This window comes from Ailuropoda melanoleuca, chromosome 15 (genome assembly GCF_002007445.2).
Source record: "Ailuropoda melanoleuca isolate Jingjing chromosome 15, ASM200744v2, whole genome shotgun sequence".
NCBI lineage: Eukaryota > Metazoa > Chordata > Mammalia > Carnivora > Ursidae > Ailuropoda > Ailuropoda melanoleuca.
In genome coordinates this window covers 48,672,227-48,688,367 of record NC_048232.1, presented here as the reverse complement: position 1 = coordinate 48,688,367, position 16,141 = coordinate 48,672,227, and positions in this window count along the sequence as shown.

Below are 16,141 nucleotides of genomic sequence, written 5' to 3'. Positions count from 1 at the left end.
TTTTTGTCCAGTTTTCCAGTTGTTAATGTCAAGGGCACAGTTTTATCATCATGTCTGTAATTGTAAGATCCTTGTTTTATTTTTTTATTTAAAATTTTTTCCATATTATTGTCTTTCTGTATGTAGGTAGATGAAAAAAGNACTGTTCCACCCAGGCGCCCCCTCACTTGTTTTTCTTATCTCAAGGATCAGAGTCCTGAGCTGCATTTTGTCCAGTGTCTGAAAAGAGTTGTTTCATGTATTTTTGTCCAGTTTTCCAGTTGTTAATGTCAAGGGCACAGTTTTATCATCATGTCTGTAATTGTAAGATCCTTGTTTTATTTTTTTATTTAAAATTTTTTCCATATTATTGTCTTTCTGTATGTAGGTAGATGAAAAAAGTGAAACTTTATTCTCTTTGGAGGGTTGTTTATTTTGAAGCAGATCAGACCTAAGTGTATACTATTGTTTTGGCACAACATGTTTTGGAATCAAGATGTAATTTGACCTCTTCAATGCTATTAATGAGAAAACCGTTGTACCCATTGAATCTGTTGCCCTAAGGACAGTATTTATGTCATGAACTTCAGGATACCACCAGGTGAAAGTCATTATCTTGAAACCAAGAGTTGAATGGAGAATACTGGGTTAGCAGGACTGGAAAATGAGAACTATTTTTGTTATTTCATATTTGTTCATACAATTACACACTAATGGCTACCCTTTAAACACCACAGTTTAAAGTTGGTTTATTTTGACTGAAATGCACTTTTCTACTAGAGGGTTTTGGAATTGGATGATTATAAAATCTTCAAGTTGTCCCATAGAAACCATTTTATAGCACTAGGCACGGAAAAGAGATTCATCTTTCTTAGTAGCCTGAGGGGAGTCATGTCCTGGCATATATTTCCTAGAAGGGATATAAAAATTGTGAAAGTCAATTAGAATGATTAATGAGTCAATGATGATTAATTACACAAAGATGAAAAACTTTTGGCAATTTTCACAAATAGTTAATAAAAATTCTTTGGGAAATTTTGTGGGTTTTTTTTACACTTTGCACAAACAAATTATAAAGAACTTTTAAATGGTAATATAACAAGTTTACATAAAATTTTATGTAAAGGTGAAAGTTTAATCTACAGGTTNAAAAATTCTTTGGGAAATTTTGTGGGTTTTTTTTACACTTTGCACAAACAAATTATAAAGAACTTTTAAATGATAATATAACAAGTTTACATAAAATTTTATGTAAAGGTGAAAGTTTAATCTACAGGTTTTTTTTTTGTTTGTTTGTTTGTTTGTTTTTAAAGATTTTATTTATTTATTTGACAGAGATAGAGACGGCCAGTGAGAGAGGGAACATAAGCAGGGGGAGTGGGAGAGGAAGAAGCAGGCTCATAGCGGAGGAGCCTGATGTGGGGCTCGATCCCATAACACCAGGATCACGCCCTGAGCCGAAGGCAGACGCTTAACCGCTGTGCCACCCAGGCGCCCCAATCTACAGGTTTAACACACAGGCTCTTGTGTTAGACTGTCTCAGGTAAAAACTAAACTCCTTCATTAATTTATTAGATTTTTCCTGGTTTGAATATTAGATTTATGCTGGGATCTTTATTGTTGGTGTAATCAAACATCTAAAAAATGTCTCTTATTTGGCCTCAACACTTAATACAGAACAATTATTCTAAACTAATGAATGAAGAGATATAGATTGTTCTTCCAACTAATGATAGACTTTATGTGACATTTCCATTTAGAATCTAAAGATTACCAAATCAATAAATATAAAACAAAGAGTAACATTAGTGTCACATCTATTGTGGCTGAGATTTTGTCAAATAAAACTGTGCCAGGATTTTAGAATTAGGGCTGGTTAAACTTTAAAGAAAAGCGTTATATAATATAGCATGGTTTTCTATTAATAGTGACAGTTTTAGGTTTGTTGGAAAATAAAACCAATTCATAAAAAACCTAAGACTATTACTGGTGCTTGGAACTCAGTTTTTGGATGAATTGCCTTTTGCATTCCTGTATTAGGTAACTGTATCATTTTTATTTTTGCAAGAATCTTTGGAAGGTGGGCCTGAATTAAGAGCCACTGCTGTAAGGTTCAGAACGGCTATAATTTATAAGGTACTTGCAAAGCTTCATGTCTATGGCCTGGATCTGTCATAAAATGAGTGCGTGACAAAATCTGACTGCTTCTGACACGTCCAGCATACATTTTAAGCAAAAGACCTTACTCAGTTTGTGCTGAATAAAGACCAAACCATCCTTAAATAATATAATGGAACATTTGCATTGTAAGAGTCAAAGATGGGCAGCAGGCCCTGGACCCCAATCCAAATATATTTAAGATTTGTCTTAGAAGAATTCCCATTAAGAATAGCTCTTTTGCTTAAGACTTTCATAAATACATATGGCATTAACCTCTATATGCTATACTCAGTGTGGAATTCAGCCTAAAATTCTGCACTATTTAGAAAAAATATTTTAGTCTGGATTTCTTGGAAAATGTTCTCTTCAAAATGAGCACTTTGATCTTAGAGCAAACAAAAGTGATTAATATTTTATGAATTTACACAGAATTATAGTCACTCTATTTATACCTATAGAAAATACATTCTGCCTCTTTCTCCTAGACAGTAAGCCTCTTGAAGAAAAGGATCATTTTTTTTTTTTAAGAATTCTAGTACCCAGTAATGTCTGGTAAATGCTTCAGTGTTTTTTTTTAAATAAATAAATAAATAAATAAATAAATAAATAAATAAAAACATGAAGAAAAGTCTGAATCCTTTTTGGTTCTAAGAACCGTGGCTGTTTTCACCCTGAGTTGAGAGTCCTGGGATCACTATCAGATGATTATTGTTTTTATGCTTTATCTGAAGGTTCCAAATAACTTCTGTTTGGAACCCTGATCAAAGATGATTATATCCCATTCTTATAAGGTGGTTCTTTTACCCTTCTGAAACCTCCTCCTGTATTCTCATCCCTTCCAAGTCTCCCTAACGTGCCTCAGGCATCTCTGTTTCCCTTCAGTGTTCAGTATTATCACACTCCACGACTTCTTCCTATAAACAAAATGTGCTGGTTCCCAGAATACATCACCCCTATGTCAAATTGAAGCTATTTGCTTTACTAACATCCACTTAATATAGAAATGGTCCGTGAGGTGGTATTTTTCCAGCTCACATTTCAGATTTCCAATTTATCACCCATCCACCTTCACCATCGTGAGTGAACCCTTATTTTAATTACCTATGGCACTACTCTATTTCCCCCTCTGATTATCATCTGTTGTTACCACATCACTCATACCTACTTCTCCTCCTTTCTCCTCTCCTAGACCTGATATCATCTCTTACTTCAATGTCATTTTGTATGTCCCATCAAATTGCCTCGACCCCCTCAAATACAGTGAATTCCACCTCAACTTTACTTCAAGTAGCTACACCATGGGCACACTCTAAGCCTGTCAAAGCATTTGGAATAATCTGTATTCTTAACTTTCCGTATTTATTTTGTCCACCAGATCTGTTACTTCATCAAGGCTTCTAATCACTTTATTCCCTTTTCTTTTTTTTTTTTTTAAAGATTTTATTTATTTATTCGACAGAGATAGAGACAGCCAGCGAGAGAGGGAACACAAGCAGGGGGAGTGGGAGAGGAAGAAGCAGGCTCCTAGCAGAGGAGCCTGATGTGGGGCTCGATCCCATAATGCCGGGATCACGCCCTGAGCCGAAGGCAGACGCTTAACCGCTGTGCCACCCAGACGCCCCTATTCCCTTTTCTAACAATTTATCAGCTATTTTCTTAGCACTTCCCTACTCAGAATTATCAAATAGCTTCTTACTATACTTGGAATAAAAATCCAGCTTCTTACATTGGCCTACAAGACCCTGCTTGATCAGGTCACTTCCTAACTTTCTGATTTCACTCCCCTGCATTCCCAACCTTGTTTTTCATATTTCTAGCCTCATTGGTTGTGTTTCTAATCCTCCAGGACAGAAAGTTCACTAGTATCTCAGAACCTTTTTAATTGTTTTTCCATCAAGCTAGAAGACTTCCAGTTAGATTTTAACATGATTAATTTCCTTTTATCACTAACATCTCAACTTAAGTACTGTCTCATTATAGCCCTCTAAAGAAAGCAGAATTCCCCTTCCAAACCCCACTGTCCCTGATTATCCTCTACCATATTACTCTAGTTTCTTCCTAGAATTAATATCTGAAAAAAAATATATTAACTCTCTATGTTCAATATCTTTCTCTTCCCTCCTCAGGGCAATGAACTTTTCTGACTTGTTCATTGTTAAATACTCAAAACTTTGAAGACTTTCAGTAAAGATGTGTTTAACAATTGACAGACACACGCACAAGTTAAATTCCTCAAGGATAGTAATCTTGTATCACTCAGGACCCTTTGATGTTTCTGGCACAGGTGGACAATAACTAATATTGGTTGGAAGAATAAATCTTCAAATGAAGAAAAGCACATGGCAAACACATAAAATTAAAACTTTCAGTCAAATAAATATAGCTTTAAAAGATGGAATGGCAAAATTAAAACAAAATATCCCATACTGTTCTAAAGTTATGTAGAAAAACCTAAGAATATTAGTCCTATGTATTCTACTTCTAGGAATTATCTTTAGCATTCAAAGATTTGTGTCTAAATATTCATTATAACATTATTTGGTATAGTGATTGGAAACAACCTCTGTGTCAACAACAGGAAATTGGTTAATGCGTTTCTTAGATGGAATGATGAGTCATTTCAAATAACCGAAATATATACATCAAGATATTTCCTCTTGTCTAGAAGTGAGAAAAGATTCTTATTTATCCTGTTAAATATATTCTATTCAACAAGATCTTATTTTTAGTTCAAATAAAAATCCTACCTCTTCACACTGAGAAAGCTTTTACTAAGCTCCTGGTAGCCCGTGGTTCTGTGTTAGAAGGCACAGAAAGAGATATTATAGATTCTCATAACAAAGAATCTAGGATAAGAGAGTTTTAAAGATTTTTGGACGTCATGAAACATTTAAATTACAACAACCAAATCAACCTCTAAAAATATAGCAGACCTATCATGGGATTTTGATAAAGCAGCAATGGTACACTCACTATACACCATTAAAGGATAAAGATGCCTATGTAGGGGGAAGATAGAAGAAAGCAGAACTAAATTAAGATCTATTGTCCTCACAGGAAATAATCAGCAATTCCACTGATTACCGGTCCACAGTATCCTACGCAGCTGTGCTTTTCTTCCGCCATGTTTTCTAATTGTGAAAGTCAAGTTTCTAAAGAGGTTTCTGCAGACTTAGTCAAGCATTTACTTCTAAAAATGAAGTCTTAGCTGTGGCAGAGATCCCTTCCAGGTCTTGGTGTACAAGAATCTGAAGGGAACACCTTTCTTCCCAAGGAAAACTAAAGGATTTTGCAGATGATACTTGTTAAATTATGGATCTGAGTATAAGAAATCTTTGTATAAGAAATATGTTTAACTGCTCACCTACAACAGGTGAACTAAGGTGAACCAAGGCCTGTGGGCCAAATCCATCTGGTTTACCACTTGCTTTTGTAAATATGGTTTTATTGTAACATTGCTACACCCATTCATCTAGGAATTTCCTGCAGTTAACTATGGTTTAATTCAGTAGTTGCATCAGAGACCATCTGCCCCCACAGAGCCTAAAATATTTACCATCTGGCCCTGTAAAGAAAAAAGTTCATAGACGCCTGGACTAGAGCATTCTTTTCATATGTATTTCAAATTAACTTAACAAAGGTATTGCTTAAAACATTTTCCATGGTATATTACTGTTATTAATTAATTGACACCCTAATAAAACAAAATAAGGTTTTATTAGCAAAACTTTCTTTCATAAGTAGAAAACAGTGAATTAAGGCTTCATGTCTCCCAACTGCAGTTTCTTCTATTTGTATTAATTTTTTTAATATTCTATTGAATATGATCGTCTCCATTAGACATTCTCAATGAATCCCCAACTGACATAGAATTCTGGAGTTATAACTGAAGTCATGTCCTTTTTGGAAACAGGTTATAGCTATTTTTTACAGGTGCCATAAAACTAAAACCAAATAGGCTAAATTCATTAAAATAAATATAAATATTTGGAGCCCTAGTTTTTTCCATAAGGATACATGTGAAATATATTCATTAGTTCAATTTGTGAATAGGTCATTTAATTATTTTACTTAGTTGAGAGAAGGCTTTCATCATATTTGGACCTTTTTAATTAGATTATGATTTTTACCCTAAGACTAAGTTGTCTCTGAAAGGAACCCAGAAGAACATTTTCAACATTATGAAAATGAGTCTAGTTAAAAGCTAAATGGAAAAATGTAGCTAGTGCTTAATGCATAACTGGGCCATTTTTCTCTAAAAATGTAGGTTTGACTTCATTCAGATAATATTCTTTAGTAACCCCCCAACCCATGCGCACGCGCACACACACACCCCACAGAAGTTCAGCAAAATAAATGCTATAATTTTCTGAAGCAATTTATAATAATAAGAAACATTGTTTTGTCACTATAAGCAGAGTTTAAAAATGTCTCCTATTCTTAAGAAACCTCAAACTGATCCATAATAGAACTATATTAACTTGAAGAATGCAAGATTAAAGAAAAAGCCTGTAGGAGTCAATCAATCCAACTTCCAACCAATACTGAAATTGCTTCACACATCTATCTAATAAGGAACCAAATGGCTTTTGTCACTTCTAGTAACAGAAAACTCAGCTACCTCCCAGAAAACATTTATTTTCTTGGTTACTCTATGTGGCACCTAGTTAACACTTGTTGCTCATAAAAAGCTGGTTCTTAACTAAATAACTCTTTTTAAGCCAGAATTTTTAGATTCTTAGAATTGAATGTCTCAGGCATAATATTAACCCTTTGCATATATTATCACCTTAAATTTTTATAATTTTATAAATTTATTGTTCCCTTTTTATTGATTAAAAAAAACCCAAGGCATTGTACATATGTAGAAATTAATTACCTTTTTTCATTTTTCTGCCATAGACTCTTTCTAACCCAGAAGATATACAAAAACATCTCTTAACTCTTTTTTTTTTTTTTCAAATTCTAGTCATCCTTTGAGGCTCAAAGTTCAAGCTTCTGAAGTCTTGAAAAATCATTTACGCACATTAATCCTTTCTTTCTTTGAACTCCTTGAGACCTATAGTTTGCGCTACACAATTTAGTACCAAATCACAAACTGTCCTACATTTTCTAATTGCTTCATGTATATGAGTCTGGTTTTTCCAAACATTTTCCTTACTAATATCTTACTTCATTCTAATGTTGCTTTCAAAGCCTTTTGCAATTTAATAGAGCATTTGGCTGAATTTTAAGAGCATATATTTCAAATGGTTTTAGCTACCAATTGGAGAGCTGCCTATGGTTTACTCTCCCTATGTTGCAATACCTGTGTTTATATATCCTTGGTTTTCAGTTTTGTTTTCAATCAGGTAATTGGTCTTCCTCTTGCTTTTCAGGGATCAGTTATAGGAACACATCATTTTTCTTCTTGGTGCCAGGCAGAGAGTATCATGGTTGAGTTTTTCTTATTTTGCCAAGAGAAACTGGTGCGATGTGAGAAAGAGACACTTTCTTTGTACTAGCAAATAGAGCTGACATTTAATAATTAATCATAGTATTATATTTGTGACATCTTGTGGTCACAGAAGATATTTCATATATTTTTCTTGTGGTTATAATTGGCCGTAGCTTAACATCACTAACATTCGGAGGAAAGCAAATCAAAACAACAACGAGATATCGCCTCACACCTATTTTTGAAAAAACAAAAGCTAACAAGTGCTGGTGAGGATGTAGAAAAATGGGAACCCTTGTGCACTGTTGGTGGGAATGTAAAATGATGCCATCACCACAGAATACAGTGCAGAGCTTCCTCAGGAAGATTAAAAATAGAACTCATGTGATCCAGCAATCTCCCTCCCCAGATATTTATCCAAAAGAATTGGTATCAGGATCTCTAAGAGAAATCTGCACTGACTTGTTCTTTGTAGCATTATGCACAATAGCTAAGGTATGGAAACGATCTAAACATCTATCAACAGATGAATGGATAAAGAAAATGTGGGATACACATACAATGGGATATTTATAATTCAGCTTTAGAAAAGAAGGAAATCTTACCATTTGTGAGAACATGGGTGGACCTGGAAGACATTATGCTAAGTGAAATCTCAGTCACAGAAGACTGATAGTAATTTCACTTATATGAGGTCTATTAAATAAATAAAATCATAGAGAATAGCATAGTTGTTGACAGGAGGTGGGTGGAGGGGGAAATAGGGAGTTGTTCAATGGGTATGAAGCTACAGTTACACAGGATGAACAAGTTCTAGAGATCTGCTAGGAAACAGCACCTGTGCTTAACAACATGTTGTGCACTCTAAAATTTAAGAGGATACATGCAAATAATGAATCATGGAACATTACCTCAAAAACTAAGGATATACTGTATGGTGACTAACATAACATAATAAAAAATTATTATTAAAAAAAGAGGATTGATCTCATGCTAACTGTTCTTAATCTTTTGGAGGTAATGGATGTATTTATTACATTGACTTTGGCAATGGTATTACAGGGTATGCATATGTGCAAACTAATCAGAATGTATACATTAGGGGCGCCTGGGTGGCACAGCGGTTAAGCGTCTGCCTTCGGCTCAGGGCGTGATCCCGGCGTTCTGGGATCGAGCCCCACATCAGGCTCTTCTGCTATGAGCCTGCTTCTTCCTCTCCCACTCCCCCTGCTTGTGTTCCCTCTCTCACTGGCTGTCTCTATCTCTGTTGAATAAATAAATAAAATCTTTAAAAAAAAAAAAAAAGAATGTATACATTAAGTATGTGCAATTTTTTAATATTTGGTATACCTTAAGAAAGCTGGAAAAAGAAGGTATAGATGAATTCATTGTTTAGGATTACAGATACTTCTGTTTTTAAACTCTCAATTTGAGTAGCCCTGGCAGTATTTGAATAGTTTATCTAAAGGCGAGTGAGCAGCAGGAACGAGGGGACTGTTACAGGCACATTTTTCACTTATGAAAACTAACAATGACAGACTTGGCTAAAATAAGTCCTTTTGGACTCAACAGAAAAGCTACTAGGTACAGGTGACCTGATTTCTAAAAATTTGGATTTAAATAAAAAGCCCTTTGATTATGTGCAATTCTATTTGTATTTCAGACTCGTACTCACATTTTTACAATTGTAACAGCCATTTGAAGGCTAATAGCAATTTCTTCTACATTCACCATCTTGTTTCTGGCATACCAACTAGGTTTCAGTTAAATAAAAGGATGACTTTTCTTTTTCTTTTTTTTTTTTTAAGGATTTTATTTATTTGGCGCAGAGATAAAGAGAGAAAGAGAGACAGCGCACAAGCAGGAGGAGCAGCAGGCAGAGGGAGAAGCAGGCTGGGAGCCCAGGGAGGGACTCGATCCCAGGACCCTGGGATCATGACGTGAGCTGAAGGCAGACACTTAACTGACTGAGCCACCCAGGCATCCTTAAAAGGATGACTTTTCATGTAAATTATTTTAGAAATTTACTGGACAGGAAGTTTGTTTAAATTCCATAGAGTGCCTAGCAATTAGTGAATTGTGAATGTTTCATAGAATTAGAGGGAACACGTGTCTAGTAATGGAAGGGGCTTCCTCATGATATTATTGACATGTTATCATCTGACCCCTGTCTGACAATGACCATGGTCAGTTTCATGTTTTCTATTAAAAATTTTATTCCATAACTTAAGCTATTAAAATGTAAATTAAAAGGACTGCATTGATATTACTAATTTTCAATAAGACAAGCATTCTAATTGACAGATACTACAAGTGGAAAATTTTTGTACTGTTAGTCCATTTTCATTGTTTAGCCTTTTATTTGTCAGATAGCAGATTCCTCTATTTCAATACCCTGATGACAGCTGGGTTTTCCATATACTCCATATAGAACTGGACTAGCTAAAAAAGTCCAAAATGTTTTGCAGAGAGATAGTGAGTTACAGCCTAATCATATATAAGAACATATGATAATATCAATTTTATTTTCATGTTCTTTATACTTAACCTAAAATTTTCTATTTTCTGCTGGACCCTGTTTTTTTTTTTCTGGTTATGGAAGGCTATGAACACATACTAAATATATTCTTGAAATACAAAAATTAGGTTATTTTAATGGCTCTTTCATGGTTTGGCTCTTTCATCATATATATAAATGATATACATTATTCCTAAAATTTACATCTTATGATTAAATTTTCAATAAAAAATAAGAAATTGTCAACTGAGTTCTATTATGATGCAAAATGTATATATTAAATTTATAAGATAACAGGAATTTCATTGGAAAGTTACATTCTTTTTGGCAATTCCTCTTTAGTTATAAATTATACAAACCAATAAACATCCACACTAGGAATTTGAAAGTAAAAAGCAAGGAAACAGTTCAGGCTTCTTTACATATGATGAAATTATCTTTTTGTAAAGCTGAATACATACTAGTGGAAGAATACTACAATTTTTCAGTATCAATCCAGTGGAAATTGTAGGGTTTTAACTTGTACCTATGAAACTATGTTCCTTGTCATCAAGAAATGTGTTAGTTTCTGCAAAGTGATGCCATGTCTAGATTAATGTTATTCATGTCTTACTGTCATTTACCAAAAATTAAAAAGGCTTAGGAGTTTGATCATTTCATTACTGAATACATTTGAGCTACCCGAGATGAAACCAGACGTTAAGGCACAGAGACAAACCATCCTCACAGTACCCTGCCCAAATTTTTGACCCACAGAATTGGGAGCCAGAACACACAATTTTAAGGAACATGCTTAGTGTCTCCTCTCCCTCACCAACACAGGGCAAGATTGAGTGTCTCCCCTCCCCCACCAACATAGGGACACTGTTAATGTAAAATGGGAAAAGTGGAAGAGGAAAAACTATTCTATTTCCTTTTTCTTCTCTTCAGGGAAGGAAGAGAAGGGCTGGATGTTGAGGGAGTAAGATAAATTTTTTTAACTTGTGACTGGCCATTACCCAAATGTATTTGACTTGTTTTAAATAATTAGTCTTAGCTTCTTAGATGAAGATTTCTATAGATAAATTAATAAATTGCTCCAAAAGAGTATATCTAGGACAGCTAACTATTCTCTGGTCTCTTCTCAAACAATTCCTTCTTCAGTATCATGGCTGTCCCAACTGCAGTTACTATTCCTGGTGCCCTTTGTGCCTAGTGTTTTGGGGAAAAAGAGTCAGTCTGGGGCTAATCAAAGCATGAAAATGGAAACTCTGCCCATGGGTTTGGATGGCAGCATGAGACAGGTAAATTGAAGCTAGACAGATTTGAGTTCAAATCCCAACGGTGTGAATTTCTGATGTCATTCTTTTTATCTGTAGAGAAAAGATAACCTAAAACATGGAGATACTGTAAGAATTAAATAAAATGGTCAGTGGAAAGGTCCAGCATATAATACAATAGAAATACAATACAAAGCATCCGGAGTGGGTCTGGGTCTGTACTTAAGTGAGGAACTCAATGGTGATTTCAGAATGTCTGGGGAAAGATGTACTCTGTGGTCACTCAACCGTGATAATTGATATTATCATGCAGATTGGCCAGACTCACCGCCTAGCCATTTTCTGAAGGGATGTGCAGCGGTTTCAACTAGTGAGCAAGGATACAGTGTAGACATGTGGCTTCCCCATACCCACTTAAATGTCAGTGAGTGCAGCAGAATATTAGCAAGAGATACATTTTATCTTCTTCCTTTTTATAAATAGAATTGAATACAGTATATAATATCACTTAGTCTGACTTATGCGATCTTGCCTCACATCTTCACTGTTTTAAGCTTTCTCTTTTTCCCCCTTTTCCTTTCCTTAAAAAGTGTTCTCACTAGTGTAATTTTTAAATGATTTTGGAATCTTAAAATATATTTCTGTAGATTATAATGGGGACTGATTACTTCTGTTGCAGTTAGACCCATTTGGCTCCAAGGGATAGAAACTCATATATCTTGAATAAAGGAAAATTATTTCAATGATCAGCATAGGAGGAAGGGAATTTAGGAAACATGAGGGAGAGTCATAGTGAGTGAGTCATACACAGACTGAAACTAGACCCAAAGCTGAGTTTCTTTTCTTTTTTTTTTTAATTTTTTAATTTATTTTTATTTNATGAGGGAGAGTCATAGTGAGTGAGTCATACACAGACTGAAACTAGACCCAAAGCTGAGTTTCTTTTCTTTTCTTTTTTAATTTTTTAATTTATTTTTATTTTTATTTTTTTTTTAAAGATTTTATTTGTTTATTTGACAGAGACAGCCAGCGAGAGAGGGAACACAAGCAGGGGGAGTGGGAGAGGAAGAAGCAGGCTTCCAGAAGAGGAGCCTGATGTGGGGCTCGATCCCACAACACCGGGATCACCCCTTGAGCCGAAGGCAGACACTTAACGACTGCATTACCCAGACGCCCCAATTTATTTTTATTTTTATTTTTTGTTGTAAAGTTCAATGATTCATTAGTTGCGTATAACACCCAGTGCACCATGCACTACGTGCCCTCCTTTCTATCCCATTCCCCCCCCCACGAAGCCCTCAGTTTGTTTCTCAGAGTCTATAGACTTTCATGCTTCATTCCCCCTTCTGATTACCCCCCTTTTCTTTATCCCTTTCTTCTCCTACCGATCTTCCTAGTTCTTTCCTGTACCTTCCACTTAGGAATTACTTTTTCCAGTGCTTCTTCACGTATCCTACTATTGAAGGCCCCACCCTCGGTCTCTACGCAGAGATCCTACTGGCTGCATTTCCTGCCGATTTCCTTATAACCTCACATTACTTATATCTTCAATTCTATCTCTTGGTCTTTCTCTAAGCAGCCTTTCAATTCAGCGATTGGCTTCTCTTACTGCCATTGTAGAGGTCACCCTGCAAGGCCAAAGCAGAGGCCACAGCAGCAGAAATGGCTGCACTTGAGCTAGACCTGTAGCTTAGAAAGGTGGACTGGGGCAATTTCTATTAAAAGAAGCTGTAGTTATTACAGGCATCCTAAGTGGCATATTTAACACATCTTGAAATTTTTAGTGATATTCTTATCTATTTATTAACCAGAATTATAATTAGCTTCTTATTTGCTGTGATTCTTCTAGTTACCACATACACCAAGAAGGCTTTCCTCACTCTCTCATTCTAAGACTTAGTTTTTATCAAGTGGTTTTATAGTTTTTATCAAGTGCCTGGATGTCTCTTCCTTTGGACTATAAATTAATTGAGGACAGAGATTATAATTATTGTTAAATCCCCATTATATTCTGCCATATGGGCAGTAGCAAATATATATATATTTTTTTCTACTGCATATATATATATATATATATATATATATATATAACTTGAATGAGTATAGAGGGTAAAACTTACTTGATTTGTTCATGTCCATGAAGTAACAATTCAAGAGATACAATAAAATTCCTATGCAATTTCATGTTTTAAAACCTCAACTTACTATCAGCCACAAAGGGTAAGAAACAATATTAAACATTATCATTAAGGCACATATCCATTTTAATTTGTACTGAGTGACTCTAAGATGAATGACCAATTTTTAAGTGATTATTTAAAGATAATTGATGTTATGCAACCCTCTCCTACACACTTGTATATGTTCAGAACATTTTCTCTATTATTTAAAAACATGGAGCTTTTTATTATTGGCTGGTTCTGTCATTTCTCCTAACCAAATATTTGACAGAAAAAAAAAATTTCCTCAGGTTGGCATATTTTTCCCAGTTCAAAAATGTGCTAGTGACATTCTGGGCTAATTTTATTTTTACCAGTCAAAAAATTGTCCTTTTCACTGAGCAAGTTTTATTGCCATGGAAGATTAACTGGGGATGTCAAGAATAAGAAAACATGTCAGACATTTTGTACTCTTTCTGTCAATGGGTCATTCATTTATTCAGTCATTCATAAGGTTAGTTCATTCTTTTAGAAGCAAGAGTCCTAATTTCCATTTTTCATATATTTAAATGAACTAATTACTGAGAGAACAGCCAGAAAATATAAAACTCAGCCTGGTGTAATAGCAAATGTGAAGGCAAAGCATGACGGTTCTTCCCTCTTTAAAACTGTCTGGGGTTCTTGATATGAATACCCAAGATGCACTGGAACTATATTTGTGCAAAAAGAAATTTTTCTTGCAATGCCAGATATTTGTTGCTTTACTCTACTCAGGTATTGCTATTTGTGAGGACCCTCGGCTATGGCTGACATTGTCGACCTGACTAGAATATTCATGAAAGGAAACTCTGCTATTCAGAGTGCAGAATATGAAGAAATAAGATCTGTCAGAAAACATAAATAACACTTTTATTTCTGTCTAAATTCTTAAGGATAATATATTTTCCTGTTGGAGCTGTTGGCAAATAATATCTTATTGACGTTACACTAAGTATTCTCGTCAGGCCGATAATTATGTCATAAATACAGAGAGCCTGTTTTCCCCAGAGGGGAGGGCCTGAGTTCGGCTTCCTCCACAGAGGCTCAGCCAGACTCTCCCATCCCTGAGCCAGGATTGCTCGGGGGCAGGAAGAAGTAGCTGGTACATAGAAGCCCTAGATGCTATCTTCTTCTAGTGTCTCGTTTTCTTGCTTTCATACTTCCGTCTCTAATATTTTTACATCATAGTATTAATAATTATTGCATCAATATATAATTTAACAATATTAAAAAGACACCTGTTTGAAGAATGTTCTCAGAAGGAGAGGTTGATTCCCCTGCTTCCCTCTTAGCTTTGTTGTACTTCTCCCAGTAAATTCTCAGGATCTATAACCAGAGACTTTTATGAAAATCCAGTATCTTACAATCTGTTTCTTAGGCATGATAAGGACAAACCAAGAATGGGTGTGTTTTCTCTCTACAATTAATATAATCCTAATCTTTGCTCCAAGGTCAGTTCTACCTTGAGTCATATTTCCAGTGGCTGCAGAACCGCAGAAAGATGTTAACTTAGAAAAATCAAGTTTTCTAAAAATGATATTAGGTATATTAATAAAAAAGTAAATGGCAATAATAATATAATAATAACATTTTATGTACTTACTATGTGCTGGCAGATGGTATTCTAAGAGCTTTATAAGGAATAACTCATTTTTAGGTAGAGAGGATAAAGCACAGAGTGGGCAAGTAACTTGCCTAAGTAGGAACAAGAAGAGAGTGAGTCAAATGAGAACTTGACTCTAGTGCAAAATCTAAGGATGCCAAAAAACTCAGTAATCAAGGTTAGTAATAATGAGCAAAATGAATTAAATTTCAAAATCAAATAAATCCATAATAAGCAAAATAACAAAATTTTAAATAAAGACAGATTACTGTTTTGTCTTATGATCCAGTGTTATTACTCAACTGGAGAAGTTGTTTCCAATCATTTCACTGTTCCTGGTATGCATGGTTGTCAGGACCCCTTGCTGGTCCATTTGTGAGGGTTGACAGTGGTGTACAAACAGATTTGGCAATTCGGGGATATCTATCTATCCAGCTATCATCTATCTGTTATCTATACATACACATACGTGCAGATATATATATAGATCTATATCTATATATATATTTACAAGAGCTCATATATATATACATACAAAAGTTTGTATTAACTTTCTCTACTTGATTCAAAATACAGGCGTATATTTAGAAAAGTGTACATAGAAACACATGTTTCTCCTTTTCACTCAGACTCCAATATGACCTGGCAGGGCACTGCCTAAGGCTACCCAGCCAGGAACTGGCAGAGCCAGGATTTAAACCCAGGTGGTCAAGCATCAGAGTATTCATTTCAACCCAAAGATGGTCTATTGATAAGAAATGTGTACAATTTGCATGAAAACACAGGTTTTAATCCATATCTTTTAATCTTCAAGTTAAGAAAACAATGGACTGGTTGATAGTTGACAGGCTTACTGGTAATTTACAACTTCTTTGCAGATAGTTGTTACTTTGATATCCTTTATTGAAACAAGGCAGCTTATGTAGTTTCCCATCTCTCCTGGGACTGGTACATCTCCCCAAATTCAATTTCATTTATTAAAACATT